The sequence below is a fragment of the Heliconius melpomene genome, chromosome 4 (assembly GCF_056956725.1).
Source record: "Heliconius melpomene rosina isolate 202511_hmr_F chromosome 4, ASM5695672v1, whole genome shotgun sequence".
NCBI lineage: Eukaryota > Metazoa > Arthropoda > Insecta > Lepidoptera > Nymphalidae > Heliconius > Heliconius melpomene.
In genome coordinates, this window is record NC_140392.1 from 182,867 (window position 1) to 203,260 (window position 20,394).

The window sequence follows — 20,394 nt, forward strand, 5'->3', positions numbered from 1 at the left end:
TCGGTTTGAAAAACAAATATAAACCTGAGATAGTTACATTTAATAAAAAAACTGTTAATTTACTGACTTGTAGGTTGTAAGAGATGTACGTTTAGTGTGTACTTAATATTATAAAGTGGAAAAGTTTGTTTGGTTAACAACGCTAATCTCAAGAATTATTTTGTAGTTAGATTTTAAAACCTGCTATTGTGTAGGATTGATAAGCCTAATAAAATACAGCCTTTGGATAGAGAAAAAATAAAAAAAATATTGAAAAAACGGGAGAACGTCAGACCTTTTACAGTTCCGTGTAAAACATTTAAAGCTATGCAAAAAAACATATCGAATTTTTCTCCTTTGAAACTTTTAAGAAAAATCGACGGCATATTATTATGCCTATCTCCTAAAGATAACCCATAGTAGCCAGTTTTATCTTTTACAAATTACAAAAAAATTAAGGGATGTTTTCGTAATAATTTTAAACAATAATACTACGTGTAAAAGTTGTAACAATGAAGCACGATTTAATGAAACACGAGCTATTAAAATTCTGTTGACTTCCCCGCGAATGAAGGCTCCCTTTTTTTAATAAAAATGAATAAAAAAACCTTAAAAAAGCGCGTCTAATTGCACCTTAAATGCCGGCAACACACCTGTAGCTCGTCTGGTGTTGCACGGGTGCAACACCAGACGGTGTTGCATTGCAACGGGTGACCCGTACGCTTCTTTTCCATAAAATAAATAAGAAAAGATATACCTAGGAGGTAAATAAGTTGTCCAAAGAATTAAATTTGCTTTAATAAAATGAAAAATGATTACAAAAACGCGCAACATCTATGTGCGGGATACCGACCGCGTGAAGTTAAAATAAGTCGTATGAAAAATTTATTCAGAAATAATATTATTTGTTAGAACTATTATTTTTTGTCAAATTATTTCATTACTAAACCTACAAAATATTACAGTGTACAAGAAATTACATAATTAACGTAACAGTAGGCTCAATTATAACTAAACTAAATGTGTTAGACATCGCCCTCTCGCGGCGCGCGTCTGGGCGTCCTCTTCACGAACACGAGTGGCAGGCCGCCCTCCACGGTCTGCACGAGCGCAAACAAGGGGCGCGGGCGCGGGCGGCGGCGCGCGCCTGGCGCGGGGCGCACGCTGTAGCGCGCCAGCACGCCCGCCAGCCCCGCCAGCGACTGCATCAAGCCCAGGCGCTCACCTGCAGCACACGGACACGTATTAAGTCGCTTATATATTTTAAAATTAAACAACACTCGTAACCTAAAAATGTAACATCATGAAATATATATGGTGGAAGTGTCAGCGAATCATTTACGGAAACAGCATATACTCGTATGTAGGTTCAAATCCATACCTAAAGAAATTAATCAAGATGCCTCAACAGTTTGGACGTGGGATTTTTTCATTTTACGATCTTTATCCATACTTGTACCCTGTACTTTGTGTAGCGCAGTTACACAGAGCGAGTTCATTTCTTTCTGCTCGCTTAGTCCACCACCAATGGTTTGTGTTTTTTTTGAGTTTGGTGTTAATTGGTGGGCATTTTTATTTAACTTAAGCGACGAGTCTTTAATAATTCCGCTTCTCACGGTGGAAACCGAATTTAAGGAATGGTTATTCTTTATAAGCTTGCGATATGTCGCCATATAAATTTACTTACCTATACAAGCTCGAGGTCCGCCACCAAAAGGCAAATATGCCAACTTATTTTTGCTATCAAATAAACTTGGATCAAATCTTTCTGGTCTAAATTCAGTCGGATCCTCAAAATACTCGGGATCATTTTGATACGCTTGCAGTGGTATAGTAATTCCTACTCCTTTGTCTATAGTTAAGCCAATTTCTTGGAATGTGTACTTCCGCGTGCATTGTCTTTTTAACAGACCGAGAGATGGAAAAATTCTCATCGCTTCTTTGAGTGTCCATTCCAAATAAGTCATCTCTTTGATTGCATCATAGCTTATTTTATTATCATGTTTGAGTAACACTTTATCTATTTCATCTTGAACCTTATCCTGCACGTCAGTGTTGTACGCCAGCTCGTGCAACGTGTAACTCGATGCGGATGAGGATGTTTCAAATCCTGCGGTAAAAAATACAAACGCTTGCGCTGCTAATAAGCCATCGTCCATTTCTAGCGTTGCAATTTCGGGAGAACCATCAGATTTTTTCCTTTCCATCGACTCGCCTATCATGGTTCCTTGTTTTTTACATTCTAGTAATAAGTCAATGAAATCGTTTCTACCAGAAGGTTGATAATTTCTTTGTTTTTGGACTGCATCTACAAGTCCCAGTATGTCTTTCTCTATTCGGGCAGTTGTTTTGAGATACTTAAACAAATAGGGAAATAGATCTTTCAATGCCAAAACTACCATTTCTTTGTAACCCACATTAAGTATATTAACGCCTAGCTTTCTTAAAACAGAGTTTTCGTCTTGTAGTGAATCCGAATCGAGGCCAAAACCGCAAGCACCAATAAAATCTGTGGTGTAGCGAGCCATCATATCTCGAGCGTCGATTACGGTACCGGCCTCGGCGGCGCTCTCTAAGCGCTCTTGTAAGCGTTCCACGCGTTCCACTATGAGAGGGAACATCGCTTTGAGCTTTCCGCTACTGAAAGCTGGAGTTAGCCGTTGACGGAGGAGTCTCCACGAATCACCTTCCAATAAGACCAAGTTTTTAAGAAGAGGTTCTTTTATATGTTTCTGTTGTGAGATTTCCCGCGAATGAAAGTGGGTAAAGTCAGACGTAATAATTTTCTTAGCGATTTCCGGGTCCCTAATTATGAGCTCTGGTCGAGACGCGCGGTAGAACCCTACAACCTTCTCACTGGGGTACTTCGAATATATTTCCCCCATTAACTGAGTAAGGCTCCTTCTCATAAAATATAACTTTGAATTATTGCCAAAGAAGGGTACTGGTTTATCATGTTTTACTCCTTTTTCTTCCCAATATGTAAAATTTCTCGTCGCATATTTGTAAAGTAGGACAATACCCACCAATGTTAAAGTTAATGTTATCATTTTTAGTATTTTAAACGTTCATATGCAAATTGCCTTTGACCTAAAGGGTATAATGATAATATAACTATTTTGCAATTACAACAAAACAGTTATTATGTATATGAAAAGCTCAGCGTTGATTGAAGAAGCAGTCTTTTAATCAGTGGTGCTACTTACCTACTAACTAAGCTTGCTTTAATCTCTCACTCTTTCAGAATCGCTGTTTTTTAAGAGAATAAACTAAAGAGAATGTATGAAGACCGAAAATATGGAAGCTATGTAAAAAAAAAAAATAAACGTTTTATCTATGCTAACGGGCCCCCGCGCGGCTTTGTCCGTTTTAACTGTACAAATATATTTATGAAATTATTTTCAACTTCAAATAGGAATAGTTAGAATGTATTAACTTAAATAATTAAAATAAGCAAAAAAAAAAATAGTAGACGGTAGTCATGCAAATGAATCACTTTAAAAAAAAAACAAGTAAACGTAATTATTAATATTAGAAGTAATTACTGAGAACATAAATTAACAAACCAGCTAAATTATCAAACTAAAAGTAGAACGAAATATAATACCAAAATAAACAAACATACTTAGCCTAATCAAGAAATTTGTTAAAATTTTACTACTATCTGTATAAACGAAGAGAACTAAACAAAACAACTGCACAAACTGACAAAATTAGATATGGATTAATAACAAACAGCAAATAACCACATGAACATTATACAACAATTATTAGCAATAACTAGGAAATTTATAAAAATTGACACAAACGTCAACATCGGCCGCCCGCTCGGGTTTGAATCTGCGATATCTTCTAAAGTATTTATTATAACAATATACAGTAAAGTGTAATTTCAATTTCAACGAATTGCCAATGTTGGCTATTATATTTATTTTGATAAGGATTAACAACAAATTATAGAAAATACATTAAAAATAAGCAGATAAATTTAAAGATAAATTTAAATTGAAAATTATATTAAAATGTTACTGTGGCTCAATTTTCCGAGATAAACATACCATCGCGGACTTTTTTATAGGTTTTTAAAGAATAATATTTCAGTAGAACATTGTTTTTATGTGTCTTATAAGATTGAGTCAGCGCAGGCCATGTAAGCGTTTAGGAAGTTCATTTTCGGCGACTTTTTTCAAAACAACGAAATTTCGAAAGCCTATGATCATTCACGATCCTCAAGTATCTCTTTATGCTATTTTATCACAATCGGCTCAGCAGTCGGGCCGTGATAATGTCACAGACAGGCCGACAGACAGAGTTACTTTCGGATTTATATTATTAGTATACAGGTTGGAAGTGCCAGGGTTTACGGAAACAGCATATAAGGTAAAATATTTCAAACCCATACCTAAAGAAATTAATCAAGATGCCTCAACAGTTTAGACGTAGTAGTATTTTTCGTGTGACGCACTTACGCATACCTATATACCAAGAACATAAACACTTAGATACTACTATTAAAGATTTAACAACTTTGAACTTTATCGCCAATACCTACGACTCGATTTCGGAAAGAGGCGTGTGCGGCGGTGTCCTTTTGAAAGGTTTAAGTGTGCGTGTGTCGTCCATACAAATAGTGTTTTATTTTACAACGTTAATTTTATTATTTATTTTGTTTGAAAAAAAAAATCAGTTTTAAGAAAGAAATAATAATAATTGTATTAGGCTTTTATAGAGTAGTTAAAACTGCGGTTTCATTTAATGTAGAGCTGACACTTCCACCTGTATAAGTACGGATTAAAACATCATTTCTAATTCACTTACACTTACTTTTGGATTACCTACTTCATTACTTTTTAGAATCTGTAGCACATCATTTATTAAATAAATATATTTTATTATTATTTTTAATCTATAGCGGTTGAGATGTGATACCACTATTTAATATGATCTTATTTATTTTACACTAAATGAGTAAAATTAAAAATCCAAATTTTGTGGAGAAATTGTCCAAATTTATTTAACTCACAGATACGTGAAGAGAAAATAATCACAGAAGGAAATAAAGAAATTTAAATAAATACCAATAGAAAATACAAGCTAAACTAGCACGTAATAGCAAGAAGCTAAGGTTGAGAATTGAATGCAAGTTAAGAGAGCAATGGATACACAAGTGAATGTCGCAAGCGATTCTAGCCGACTCTTTAAACGTGGCGATGCTAGCTAGCAGCCTACGACACGCATAGCAAAAAAACTCGGAACAGGTTTGAATTGTTCCAATGCGCTGCGTGCGGATGATTTTAGTAAATGTAATAATATTAATTTAGAATAAATAATGTTCCCTACAGTACTCCCCCCCAGAGACCTGGTTAAGGGCGATAGTAGTCTGGAAACTTGACTCTTCTTCCGCTTCTTGTCCGCCTCTCAAGTGTCTGCTCCACGTCAGATTGAGAGATAGCCTTTGGTGCTGTTATTATCCTCTTTGATGCAGGAACGGCCTCTCGCGTAACATATGCGGGCTTGATCCTGTCCACACTAACGTTATTAGGCTTACCACATATGTCTATTTTGAAATATTTAGGAGTCCTCTTGAGAACCTTGTATGGGCCTGCATAAGGTGGTTCCAGTGGTTTGCGGACGTGGTCCTGCCGTAAAAAAACATGTGTTGTCTCTGCAAGGTCAGCTGGCATATAAAAAGGACCTGTCCTATGCCATGACGTGGGCTTCGGTGAGAGTCGTGCCATACCAACACGAAGACGAGTGACCAGATTTGTGATATCTGCAGTCCTGTAGTCTTCTGAGGGTGCAAGAAATTGCCCTGGAAGTCGAAGGGGCTCCCCGTAGAGCAGCTCAGCCGCTGAAGCCTGAATGTCATCCTTCCAAGCGCTACGGATGCCCAGCAGCACTAACGGAAGTGCTTCTGTCCAGGTCGAAGAGGGATGGCACATGATAGCTGCCTTCAGCTGCCGATGGAGTCTCTCGATCAAGCCGTTGGAAGCTGGATGATACGAAGTAGTCGTAAAGTGATGTGCACCAACCATGGCTGATAGTGCCTTGAAGAGATGCGACTCGAATTGCCGACCCCTATCGGTTGTAATTCGAAGAGGGCAACCAAATCTTGCTATCCAACCAGAGAGAAGAGCGGCAGCACAGGAATCAGCTGTGATGTCCTTAAGTGGGAATGCCTCAGGCCATCGTGTGAAACGGTCGATGACAGTAAGGCAATATCTGAAATCAGACGAAATAGTTAAAGGTCCGACGATGTCGAGGTGGATGTGTTCAAACCTCGATGTAGGAGTTGGAATTGAGGATAAGGGAGCAAGGGTGTGACGGTGAACTTTGCTCTTTTGACAAAGTATACACTCTCGTGTCCACTCTCTACAGTCTTTGCGAATCCCTGGCCATACGAATCTCTGTGTAACCAGCCGCACTGTAGCTGTCCTACCAGGATGGCTCAAGCTGTGTAAAGTTTCAAAAACTTGTCGGCGAAACTTCTCAGTAATGAACGGGCGCGGAGAAGACATTGATACGTCACAGTATAACTTCTGGTTACAGTCTGGCAAATCTACTTTAGCCAGTTTTAACGATGAGCCTTTTTGAAGCAGACCTAGCAGTTCAGGATCAGTATCTTGAGCAAGTGCTAGAGCCTGGTAATCAATAGATCGACTCACCTCCGTGACAGAGTATCAGCCACTACGTTCAAACGTCCTGGTAAGTATTGAATAATAGTTGTGAACTGAGAAATATAATCAAAGTACCGATATTGGCGCGGTGAGCATTTCTCCCTGTTAATGTTGAATGCATATGTGAGAGGTTTATGATCCGTGTGAATCACGAAGTTTCGAGCCTCAACCATGTGTCGAAAATATTTAATGGCTTCATAAATGGCTAACAGTTCTCTGTCGTAAGGACTATACTTCTTCTGCGCAGATGTTAATTTCTTAGAAAAGAAACCAAGAGGTTGCCATACGTTATTAACACGTTGTTGAAGAACTGCTCCAATTCCGACATCAGAAGCATCAGTGGCAATAGCTAGCTCTGCAGAAGGATCTGGGTGAGCCAGTAATGTGGCTTGAGATAAACAAGTCTTACATTTTTGAAAGGCTTCCATCATCTCCGGTGTCATAGTGATCGGCTTAGCTCCTTTCATCTTAGGTCCTAGAAGCGCAGCATCTAATGGTGCTTGGATATTTGCGGCATCGGGAATAAAACGCCGATAAAAATTGAACATACCGAGGAAACGTCGTAATTCCTTAGCAGTTTTCGGCACATTGCACTCCTGTATGCTCTTTACGTTCGTCTCTAAAGGTTGAGTCCCAGAATCTGACACTAGGTAACCAAGAAATTTTACCTGTCGCTGCCCGAAGACACACTTGGATGTGTTTATCAAAACACCATACTCTTTGAGCCTGGTGAAGAGTAGTCTGATGTGGCGCTGATGTTGTTCTTCAGAACTGGAAAATACCAAAATGTCGTCTAAGTAACCAAAACAAAAGTCATCAAAATCACGTAGCACTTCGTCCATGAACCTCTGAAAGGTTTGTGCTGCATTGCGCAGTCCGAAGGTCATGTACGGGAACTCGAAAAGTCCAAAAGGAGTTGTAATGGCTGTTTTGTGGATATCATTGACGTGTACTGGTATTTGATTGTACGCCTTGACTAGATCGATAGTTGAAAATACTGTACAACCAGAGAGTTGGTAGGAAAAATCCTGGATATGGCGTATCGGATACCTGTCAGGTACTGTGCGAGCATTGAGTGCTCTATAATCACCACAGGGTCTCCATCCGTCGTCCTTCTTCTTAACTAAGTGCAGAGCGGACGACCACGAACTGTTAGAGGAGCGGGCAGTTCCCTGTGACAGCATATCGTCAAATTCTTTTTTGGCTGCTTTCAGTCTAACTGGGTCTAAACGACGAGGTCTACTGGTAACCGGTGGTCCGGGAATGGTTTTGATGTAATGCACGGTATTATGCTTAGGTAAGGAAGACGTACCTGATGGTCTCGTTACCTCTGGAAACTCATGAAGCAGCTGATGGTATTTTGATTCTCCCGAAATGGCTTTGACTGACGCAAGGTCATCGGAGATATTTTCTTTTATTGCTTGCACTGACAGAGTGGTATTTCCATCGACGAGTCGCTGACATCTGCAATCTACAAGAAGATTGTAAAATATCAAAAAATCTACGCCGATAATGGGCTTTGAAACATCAGCGATAGTAAATTTCCAGGTGAAAGTACGTTTCAGTCCTAGGTCTAAGTGCAACAATGTAGGACCGTAAGTATGAATGACTGTACCGTTCGCCGCCATGAGTTCATACTTTGTCTTGGTACAGGGCGCCTTGGTAGCCAACCGTGGAAAAACGCAGAGATCCGAGCCAGTATCAATGAGGAAAAGCATTTTTGAAATACGGTCGGTAATGAAAAGACGGCCTGTAGGTAAAGGGCAGACGTTGGCCGCTACTTCCGGCTGCCCAGAGAGTTTTCCGACTCTCCGTAATTACATGGCTGCACACATTTTTTAGCATTCGAACCAAATTTAAAATGGTACCAACACTTTTGCCGGGTAGTCGACTTCCTGCGATGTCTGGAATGGCTCCGGGAACGCTCTTTAAATTTTGATGAGACCGAGTTGTGACGTACCTGGGTCGAGAGTTCCGATACCTGCTTGGTCAGGAGTTGGATCTGCTTGGCCATTTCTTCCAACATGGAGGATGCAGGGGGTGTGGCCATCGCAGATGTGCTTGCGACCTGTGGTGATGAGGGTGCTATCTCATGCACTTTGTCTGCCAGGTCAGCTAATTTTTCGATAGGCAGATCAGGCTGTGAAGCTATAACCGTTTGAATGTTTTGTGGTAACCTACTCGACCATAATGTTTTTAAAAAATCCTTGGGGACAGATGAACCCGCAAGATCTTGCATGTATCGCAGAAACTGTGATGGCTTGCGATACCTAGCTGCTCGTGCCTCAGCAACTGCATCACTTTCTTTTCTTGAGACGCAGACAATCTTTTAATCAGTTGCGTTTTAAGAGTGATGTATTTATCCGTCTCGGGAGGAGAAATGATAATATCCTTCACCTCGACAGCAAATTGATTATCTAACTGAGCGGCAACGTAATAAAATTTTGTAGTATCACTTGTTATATTAGATAAAGCAAACTGACCTTCAATTTGTGAAAACCAAAGGGCTGGTTCTTCCGGCCAGAATGGTGGAATACGCACGCCAATTCTGCACACGTTGGATGTAGTCGCGTCCTCCATCTTGTATCAGAGGTCACTTGCCAAGGTCGTCAAAATGGCCTCTTGCCGTTTTAAATCTTCTTGCCAGCAGTAAACGCAGGTATTTATTGTAGTGCTCACCAATTTAGGGGTCACCAATATAGCGGTTGAGATGTGATACCACTATTTAATATGATCTTATTTATTTTACACTAAATGAGTAAAATTAAAAATCCAAATTTTGTGGAGAAATTGTCCAAATTTATTTAACTCACAGATACGTGAAGAGAAAATAATCACAGAAGGAAATAAAGAAATTTAAATAAATACCAATAGAAAATACAAGCTAAACTAGCACGTAATAGCAAGAAGCTAAGGTTGAGAATTGAATGCAAGTTAAGAGAGCAATGGATACACAAGTGAATGTCGCAAGCGATTCTAGCCGACTCTTTAAACGTGGCGATGCTAGCTAGCAGCCTACGACACGCATAGCAAAAAAACTCGGAACAGGTTTGAATTGTTCCAATGCGCTGCGTGCGGATGATTTTAGTAAATGTAATAATATTAATTTAGAATAAATAATGTTCCCTACAAATCCATTGCAACGTTTATATTGGTAAGACAAATATTTCAAATTTGGCAATTCTTGTCCATTCATGTCTTTGTAATTAGTTTGATACTACTGTTTATTGACATGAAAATGTTTGCAAATTAATGTTTTGACTCAGTCTTATGCCATCACATTGAATCTTAGTAAGATCTTTGATTTTCACGTTTTGATGAAACTATTTAACGGGATAGAGTTCGTGACGGGTAGCCACCCATGACCACAGACTACTGCAAACGTCGGGTTTTTAAAAATGTATAATAAAATAGTTTCATTTAAAATATTGAATTTTGTACAATATTATCTATATACTTAAAATTTAAAATAAAAAAAAAATCAGCTTTACGTTGTATCCCGCTCGCAGCAAGGTAGGCAGAGGGAACCTAGAGTATCTTACTCCGTTCCCATTGACAGTTACAAAATAATGGTATGGTATTGTCACAACTAAATAAAATTATAGGCATAATACATAGTAGTCACTGACTTATGTACTTCTGGCCTCTCGTGTGGCAGCACCTTTACGGTTAACCTTATAATCACCAAACGATCACTTTATAATAGCCTGCTATTATATATATATATATTATGTATATTTAGTTCCAATTGTCTACATCAAGTATACACTGACTGACACTTAAATATAGGATTTTGATTCCATTTTATTATTCTATTCCTATATATTAAATATGTTTGAATAATACTTTTATAGTCAATCTGTATGTTGATGTCCTGGCAGTACGCGCAGGGATACGACCACTTGTTTTGTGTTTTTTTATATAGGTAAAGTATTAATTTTCACAAAACACATTTGTTACAACATAACTTTCATGATGAGATTATATTTATTACAGAGCACTTTTACATGCAGTTTTTTATTCCTTTTGTTTACTTAATTAAAATTCTTAAGAAGAATATAATAGTTTCTCAAGGTAGAAAAAACAGTTGTTATTTTATACCTAACTAGCGGACGCGCGCAGCTTCGCTTACGTATTTAGGGGTGAATTCTAATAAACCATGAAACATGTGTTCAATGAAATATTTTTAAGAGTCTAAATTTCAAATTTTATAAAAATCGGTGACGTTTTAAAGATTTTTCCAAAAAAACTATCAACCCCTTATTTGCACCCTTAGGGGGTGAATTCTAGAAAACCATGAAACACATGTTCAATTAAATATTTTTAAGAGTCTAAATTTCAAATTTTATAAAAATCGGTGGCGATTAAGAATTTTTCCATACAAACTTTCAACCCCTTATTTGCACCCTTATGGAAAGAATTCTAGAAAACCATGAAACACGTGTTCAATTAAATACTTTTAAGAATCTGAATTGAAATTCATTTTATAAGAATCGGTGCCGATTTAATTTTTTTTCCATACTAACTTTCAACTCCTATTTCACCCCTTTAGGGTTAAAATTTTTCAAAATCCCTTCTTAGTGGATGTCCAGATTACGAAAGTAAACATCTGTCCAAATTTCACGTTTCTACCATGAGCGGTTACGGCTGTGCGTGCGTCTTACCTCAGTCAGTGAGGACAAGTCCTTTTATATATATAGACTAGCCGACCGGGGCGGCTTTGCCCGCTGGAACAATACGAATATTTATTAAATATATTTATGAAATTATTTTCAGTTCAGGGGATAAATAATGTAATGATTTTATATAAATAGTTTTTATATTTACGATAATTTGTTATAGAAAAATGTAAATCAACCTCTTTGTTTAATAAAAAGATATATTTGAAAATTTATACATAGAACTAGCGCGACGCTTGATGTGTTGAAAATTCTGATGCGCATTATTAGATTTGGAGCTGAAGAGGAAAGTGGTCCTCTAGAATAAAATATTGTATTATAATTTAAGATATACATTGTACAAGCCTAATGGTATCTAGCCCTGGAAGAAGTATAAGTTCTGTAAAAGTCCTGAGATATAAATTGTAGAAGCCTAATGTTATTTAGCCCTGGAAGAAATATAAGTTCTGTAAAAGCCTCGAGGTGTTTGATTTCTTTACAGTCAGAAGCGGGATCAGATTCCGCCCCAAAGTGAGGTACGTACAACAAAAACATGGAAATCAAGTTTTCCACTGCTAGCTTTTGTAGATATTATTGATCGGAGAGCTTTTGATTGAAAATTTAGTCACTTTAAGAGTTATTATGCATTTTATTAGAATAGTATGAAGATAAAGTATATTTTATAGAATAGTGTGATGATGAAGTATATTTTATTAGAATAGTATAAAGATTGATACACGGCTAAGGATGCCGTAGATGAATTAGTGGTCAGCGTGCCACAGAAGAATGGTTAGAATACCATAGATGAATTAACGGTCAGCGTGCCGTAGATGAATTATCGGTCAGCGTGCCGAAGATTGATGATTGATATTATGTATTTAGAGTAAGAGCCTGCTTGTTCGAGGCTGGTGGTGGCCTCGGTATGTCGGGCGTAGTAGTAAAGTAAAACATTAAGTAAGCGCCTGCTCGTGACTGATGATTGCGGCAGTCAGGCATAGTGTGTAGTAGTCTTTGTAAGTAATGTATGCTTAAATTATTATGTTTGTTTATTAATATTGATTATTTTAGTATTTTTTTTTTCTTTTGATTGATTCTGATTTATTTATTGACATTTTGACGATCCATTTTAAATATTTTTTGAATGACATTTAAAAGAGAATGCTTTTGAATTGATAATTTATAAATACACCAATTAATTTATTAAGATTATTAGTTTTTAATGACATTTGTTGCATTAATTTGAGGGAAATGGAGTCGGATGCTGAGACGCACCCTAGAGGAACCACCCAGTGGAATGATGGCAATGACAAACAAAAAAAAAAAGGAATTTATCTAAAATGCAAAACTTCGAGATCTTCGCAGCCGTAGGAGTGATTTACATCTTCTGATGAGCGGTTCATCTGATGTGATAAAGCGCTTCGGTGACATAAAGACAAGCAAAGGAACTTTTTACTGGTATACAAAAGCAATGTTTAGATTTATAAATTTCTGTATAATAGATAAGAATTAAAGTTAAACTTTAGTTACTGGTATTATAAAAGTTAATAGATCACATTTAAATGTAATTCCGCAGTTTGTGTGACATATAGAAAATTGGCTTACATAAGTAAATGAGTGTATAAATTTTGCTCGTTTGTTTATAATGGGTCTTGTGAGGAAATAATTCGTATCTACAAAAAGTTTAATAAAGTGCTTTGAGCGAAATTATGATCAGTTTCTCAAAGAAATGAAAGCTAATACTAGACAATAAAAAAATATACATCAATATTTCTGTAATAAATTACCCTTAGCTTTACTTTTAGATCTGGTTAAAACGAAAGAAAAAAGCTATTTTCTGTATTAGGATACTCGATAAACCTATTAGAAATGTAAAAAAACCAGAAGATTTATTGATTTATCTCAGATATCATGCATTAAAAGTAGAAAATTAGTCTCACTCGGGTATCGGGTCAGGATTAGGATCAGGATCAGGATCAGGTAGGTCAGTGTCATAAATATCATAGGTCATAACAGTGTTAGTTTGGTCTGCTAGTTCAAAATTTTATATATTGAAAGATATATATTTTTTATGTATCAATTATTGTGGCAACAAATATATTAAACAAGATAAATAGAAACACGATAACAAAGTCACAGCATTAGGTTCTGCCACCAGTGTAGTACCACCTACAAGTTTCGACATTTTTTATTTCCAGTAGAATTCATATATGTGATTTATATCGGGTTGGGGTGATTGGAATAAATTAATTAAATTTGTTTCTATGTACATAAGAGTTTATTAGCATACACACGTTACAATTTTATTATTAGCATAATTACAATATGTACAGACGTTGCAAATTATGTGTAAATTAGAGAAACGACAGTCACAATTAATGAATCATCTCACTTTGTTGTCTTTTAGCGTTATCCAGTCTGCTTTGATTTATAGCAATTATTATCTTCTTACGTTGGTTTTGTATTCACACGTATTCACTATTTTATCGCACTATTTAAACGCTATGTTTAAAAAGGTAGTATATTGTCTTTATATATATTTTTCTCCAGTTCCAAAACATATTATTTAGTACAAAATGTATATTTATGTATTCTGCCATTTTCTTTATGGTAGCGAATTGAAACGCACATAGAGCGAGTGTCAATATCTGCATTTCTTAAGCTCATAAATTTAATAAACATGTAAACTAAGACTAGTAAACTTGTTAGTTTCTCTTCACCTCTCTTGGACCTCTGTCCAGGGGTTTACTTACCTTTTGAAAATTCATCTGATGACTAGGCAGGCGTTAGTGCTCTAGTTGTAGATGAGATTTTACTGCATTAAAATGTGGCGTTCCGCGTTTGTTGCTTACCTTGTCTTAGTCAAATTTGTCACGAAGATAGATGTTTACTCTCTTACGAACTCGAAACTTTAACAATTGGTAGCTCGTAAAAGATCGCAATTTGTTTGCTGGTAACTGTAAATAATAATAACTGCTACGTACGTAGTTATTTTTACGCGATTTTGTTCCCCTTATGACAACATGGTGGTCACAATTTAGTGTATTTTCGTTCTGGGACCGCATCGTCAACGTAGACTTAGAAACAATGTTTATACGTTGAAAATTACATTTTTAGCCGATTCAATAAGTTATTTTGCAGCAATTTTGTCTTACAAACGTGCTTCATATTAACATAACGTTTTTATTCATAAACCAATTCTAGTCATTAAGCGTAAATGGGCAATAAAGATTTCTAAATTTATTTATAAAAATTAAAGTATCTCAAAAGAAATATTTTTTAGGAAATTACTAGGGAAGTTACATAGGACTAAAAAAATAGTTTTTGTAGCATTGTGTGTGTATACGTTAAGAAATAATACGGAAAATTATTTTTTATTTATATAAATCATAGTTTTTAAAATTTGATTTAGCCGTCGGAATTACTCGTCCTTGATATATATATATATATGTATTTTTTTACCTAAATTCAGTAAATTTCAATTGCAAAAATTTGAGGAATTTTCGGAATCGGTTCTTTAACGAGTAAATTTTACAACGCAAAGAATATTTGATGGTTTAAATGACTTTTATGTAAATATAGTTCAACAGATGATCGTTTCGAATATTTCAGCCACAGCCAACTCTCCTTGCATGTCGTTCCGTGGCATGGTTAGGGATTGCTGTGTTTAGGTCGGTCTTGAATAGTTCAGGGAACATGTTGTTCTACTTAATTAAAATTGGAATTCTCATATTGGATGATTTTAAAATAAAAAAATAACTTTGTAAAATCGTTATAGTGTTTCTCATGAGGTTATTCTTTACATTACATAAGAATTTATTTACTACTAGTGGGCCCGTCCGGGGCTACGCCCGCCTGAAATAGAAATATTAATAAAGGAATTGAAAACTAAAGATTCAGTCAGTTCAGTAAAACACTTGTATAAAATAACTGTTACGGCAATTAGCAAATTTGTCGAACTAAATACTTTAAATTGGCATAACTTTTATTTTTTTTGTTTATGAACCGATTGTAATAAAATAAACCCTATATGTGTTTTCGGGAGCTTGCCAGAACCCAATAGTGAAAACCGCATTTAAATCGGTTAAGTCGATTCTGAGATAGCAAACGCACAGACAAACGGACAAATAAACAAAAATTCAAAAATAATTGTTTTGGGTTCTATTAGGTTAATAACATTTTTTTTTTTTTAAATATTTTTCAAGTAAAGACCGAACCTCTTACGATTTTATTATGAGTATGTATGTGAAGTAATTGTTATAACTCAACTGCAAAATTGTTATTATATATATTTATTTTTGATGATGCCAATACCTCGACGCTGTATTCCTATCGAATGTAACGTTCTCAATCCAAACATTATAAGCCCAGCTAGATGCACACTACTTGGCTCTGTAATATCGTAGATCCTTTTACTTTTCTGAACGTACTGTTATGGATTTTTTTTACATACTTATCAACATACATCTATTGTGTTAATTAAAATTGCTTAATAATATTTCCTAGGTATCCTTATACCAAGACCTAGACCTAGACATATTTAAGTTTTTGTATCCTTTTCTTTACAAATTAACGTGACCGTATTTATATATATTTGTTGACATTAGAAATTATATTTTATTATAATTAATAATTCTATACAATATAATAGGATATATTACGTATGTGTATAAGGATATAAAGCAGCGGTCCGAGTGCACCTTAAGGTAGCCTGGCAGAGATCGCTTACAGCGATAAGGCCGCCTGCTGTGCATTTTCTTATGTGAAGCATTTTCTTTTACTACACTTTATTTGATGATGGACAATAAAGTATTTCGTAGGATATTTGTAATTTTAGCGGAGTTTCAAATATAAATACGCTATCCTTATTATTTTATATATTTAAGAGTGAAATTAAAGTTCAATAACGGAACTGACAGATAATAATAGGTAACAGCAAGAAATAAACTTTAAATAGTATGTACGTAAAGAGTGCAATATACGTAGAGATAAACAAACATGTAGCCAGTGGACATTAGAACATAATATTTATATTTGTGTGTATGATTATTGATGTTACTTTAAGTTGAAACTAAACTTTATACTACATATTTCTTTACTTGCTCAACTTTGCGTACAGACAAACGCAGGGACACATAAACCGACAAAACCGACAGACAACATTTTAACAAAACATGTTTTATTTATTGATAGATTTTCTCGTATTTCTTCCACGCAGCGATAAGTTACAATTTCGTTATATGTACATATGGTTAAACTTCTGAGAGAACTCCAAAAGTCTTCTGGTCTCAAAAGTAATTATTTTTTGTAAATTATATGTTAAGTCTAGTATCTATTGCGCATTTTGTTATAATATGATTGTACTAGCTCAAGACGCAATGATTTAATTAGTTGTATATTTGTTGAAACTAGTGATGTCAAGTAGGCTGCGGCAATATCAATACATATATTATTTGTAATCGACCGAATGTAATGAGTGAGTTTGTGAGTAGTCGTGCATCGGGAGATTGCACGAAGTCGGATGGCCGAATGTAATGATTTTATATAAATAGTTTTTATATTTACGATAATTTGTTATAGAAAAATGTAAATCAACCTCTTTGTTTAATAAAAAGATATATTTGAAAATTTATACATAGAACTAGCGCGACGCTTGATGTGTTGAAAATTCTGATGCGCATTATTAGATTTGGAGCTGAAGAGGAAAGTGGTCCTCTAGAATAAAATATTGTATTATAATTTAAGATATACATTGTACGAGCCTAATGGTATCTAGCCCTGGAAGAAGTATAAGTTCTGTAAAAGTCCTGAGATATAAATTGTAGAAGCCTAATGTTATTTAGCCCTGGAAGAAATATAAGTTCTGTAAAAGCCTCGAGGTGTTTGATTTCTTTACAATACTAAAAAAACTACAGTGTAGAAACATGTGTTCAATGAATTATTTTTAAGAGTCTGAATTTAAAATTTTTTATAAAAATCAGCGTCGATTTTTAAAAAATTCCATACAAACTGTCAGTCAACCCGTTTTAAAGGATGTGCAGATTACGAAAATAAACATCTGCCCAAATTTCACGGCTCTATCATCAGAGGTGACGGCTGTGCGTTCGTCTTACCTCTGTCAGTGGGAACATGTCCTTTTATATATATACTAGTGGGCCCGGACGCGGCTACGCCCGCGAAAATATAAGCCTAAATCATTAAAATAAGTTAAAAAATAATAATAAGTGGAGATTTATTATTAGAAAAAATATCTGAGTAACCGAAATGAACAAACCAAAGAAGTAAAAGTAACTAAAGGAAATTCTTAATATTAGAAAAAAAAACCTAAAGTTTGCTGTGCGCGCGTACTAAACATTTTTCTATATTAAATAATTATTAATTTTTGCGAACAATATTAAATAAAATCTCAAATGATTAAAATTACGATATTTTAAGTGTATAACATCGGTATAGATAACCGAACTGAGATAAATTAATTATAAGCAGCAAATAATTACATAAAAAATAATAGTAATTCGAAAATCTATAAAAATTTACAAAATCATCAAAGTCATCCGCCCGTTCGCGTCGGTCATACTCATATTATGCCGCCCGAAGGCTAGGTCATTTGGAATCAGTCACATCTTAATTATTTATTAGAATGTTATACAGTAAACTATAATTTCCATCTAGATGAAATGCTAAAAGTGACTATTATATTTATTTTCATAAGAATGAATATCAAATTATAGAAATCATCTAATTTTTGTTAATGATTTGTATAAAGAGATTTGTATAAATCTATATCGGCGCGCACCATGTATGCATTAAGCAAACTCACTGTGGGTGACGTTTTCTTAAAACAGCAAACTTTGCAAGCTGTTGCTTAGCAACGCGTAGCGACGATTGTTATTAACATGGCGGAATAAATTCCTTGTCAAATTAATTATTTTAATATATTGGTATATAACGAAAATATTACAAATATGAGAAAAAAAAAGTATCCTATGTTCATCCCGGGACCCTCAAGTATCTCTATATGAGTATTTTATCACAATTAAATTAGCGGTTTGGCCCTGATTGCGTAAAAGACAGACAGACAGACAGACAGACAGACAGACAGACAGACAGACAGACAGACAGACAGAGTTACTTTCGAATTTATAATATAGGTATGGATACAGGGTGTCCCAGGAGTCAACGATAAAACGAAACCAGGTGATAGACCAAGTCATGACAGTTATGAGAAAAATATAAAAAAAATTCTTTGTCATGTATTTTTCATATTATATTGATTTAAAAAAATATCGGAAAAACCGATACCCTGTGATGGTTTTTCAAGTCCCAGGACTACAAATATTAGTCTTTCTTCATTTTTTTTTCTGTAATGTAATCATGAGTAACCTTTCTGTGAATTACAGTTTAAGATTGAAACATACCTGCATCAGTTTTCAATAAAATATCATGTTTTTGCCAAACATTAAATTCAAAATATTTACTACACTCAACTTTAACCGACTGTACTATAAAAAAAATGTACTGTGCTGTTTTTGCAAGTAACTTTAAAAATTGGTGCATTTAATCTGGATTCCGAAATGGTACGACACTTGCTGGATTACTTCTTTGTTGAAGAGAGAAAAATCTAAATACATGATAACCGGGATGACGTTCAACGTTTTGGTATCTTTTCCCAATTCCCATACATTCTAGCTGCAGTATTAGCGTTACATAACCATTCTCCATGAATGAAATGCATATTGGCAATGTGTCAAAGACCGAGTATATGGCCTGCGAGAGACCAGACTCGAGCACTATCCTTATAGGTCCTTATAGAATTTAATGTTTGGCAAAAACACGATATTTTATTGAAAACTGATGCAGGTATGTTTCAATCTTAAACTGTAATTCACAGAAGGGTTACTCATGAATACATTACAGAAAAAAAATGAAGAAAGACTAATATTTGTAGTCCTGGGACTTGAAAAACCATCACAGGGTGTCGGTTTTTCCGATATTTTTTAAAATCAATATAATTTGAAAAATACATGACATAGAATTTTTTTTATATTTTTCTCATAACCATCATGACTTGGTCTATCACCTGGTTTCGTTTTATCGTTCACTCCTGGGACACCCTGTATATATATATATACCTATATATAGATAAGGAGCGCTTTTATTCACCTGATCCCGAAGAAAGGCAATGATTTCAATCCAACTAACTACAGGCCTATCGCTGTCACCCCCCTGCTCTTTAAGATGATGGGGAGCATAATAAATAGCCAGCTCTTGGTTTAACTGGAGGATCGTCAATATGGCTTCCTCCATGGTAGCTCAACTGTTCAAGTTCATCCGTAATGTTCTGGTTTACCTAATCCAACGCTGAGCTGTGGCTATTAAAAACAAGCGTGTGTGGCGACTGACCTCGCCAGCTTCCCGAGATTTTATGCAAATAGATGACCAACGATCACGGCAAAATAAATTAAACAATGAGTGACCGCTGACAGCGCGCTTCTAAAGGGTTGAAACAGAGGAAAGTATTAAAGCAAGCTTTTTTGGTAAGTTACACTTATATAAAAAAAAGCGAAATTGAGAGATTGTCTTTTAATCAACGATGTGCGTTTCGAAGTAACTTAATAAACAGTTATAACTGGTTGCTACGCGATTACAGACATCGGAGGCGATGCACAGACGGCGCACGTTCGTCGCGGCGACGCGCACTCTCGACTGACGACAGGTGAACTGATTACATGTATATAAGAAACTTGAACTATGAAATATTATGCAATCAAGAAATATAATTTTAATATTTTTCGATGACGCTTGTGTGAAAGCATGATTTGCCCTTATCTATATATATAAAAGGACTTGTCCTCACTGACTGAGGTAAGACGCACGCACAGCCGTAACCGCTGATAGTAGAAACATGGAATTTGGACAGATGTTGTATATTACTTTCGTAATCTGGACATCCACTAAGAAGGGATTTTGAAAAATTTTAACCCTAAAGGGGTGAAATAGGGGTTCAAAGTTTGTATGGAAAAAAAATTAAATCCGCACTGTTTTTTATAAAATTTGAAATTTAGATTTTTAAAAGTATTTTA

At 35.5% G+C, this 20,394-nt stretch overlaps 1 long non-coding RNA gene and 1 pseudogene across 2 annotated transcripts; both read right to left on the bottom strand.

The window, feature by feature from the left end:
• Positions 1 to 761: 761 nt before the first annotated feature.
• On the bottom strand, positions 762 to 19,861 carry LOC146539318 (uncharacterized). The gene is made up of 2 exons (XR_014877963.1): positions 19,715 to 19,861; positions 762 to 1,204 (listed from the first exon to the last, which is right to left on the bottom strand). It is a non-coding gene; the product is annotated as an uncharacterized LOC146539318 (long non-coding RNA).
• LOC146539319 (cytochrome P450 6B7 pseudogene) lies at positions 1,565 to 19,997 on the bottom strand (annotated as a pseudogene). Its single transcript, XR_014877962.1, has 2 exons — positions 19,858 to 19,997; positions 1,565 to 3,069 (listed from the first exon to the last, which is right to left on the bottom strand). The product of XR_014877962.1 is annotated as a cytochrome P450 6B7 pseudogene (transcript).
• Between the last annotated feature and the right edge of the window lie 397 nt (positions 19,998 to 20,394).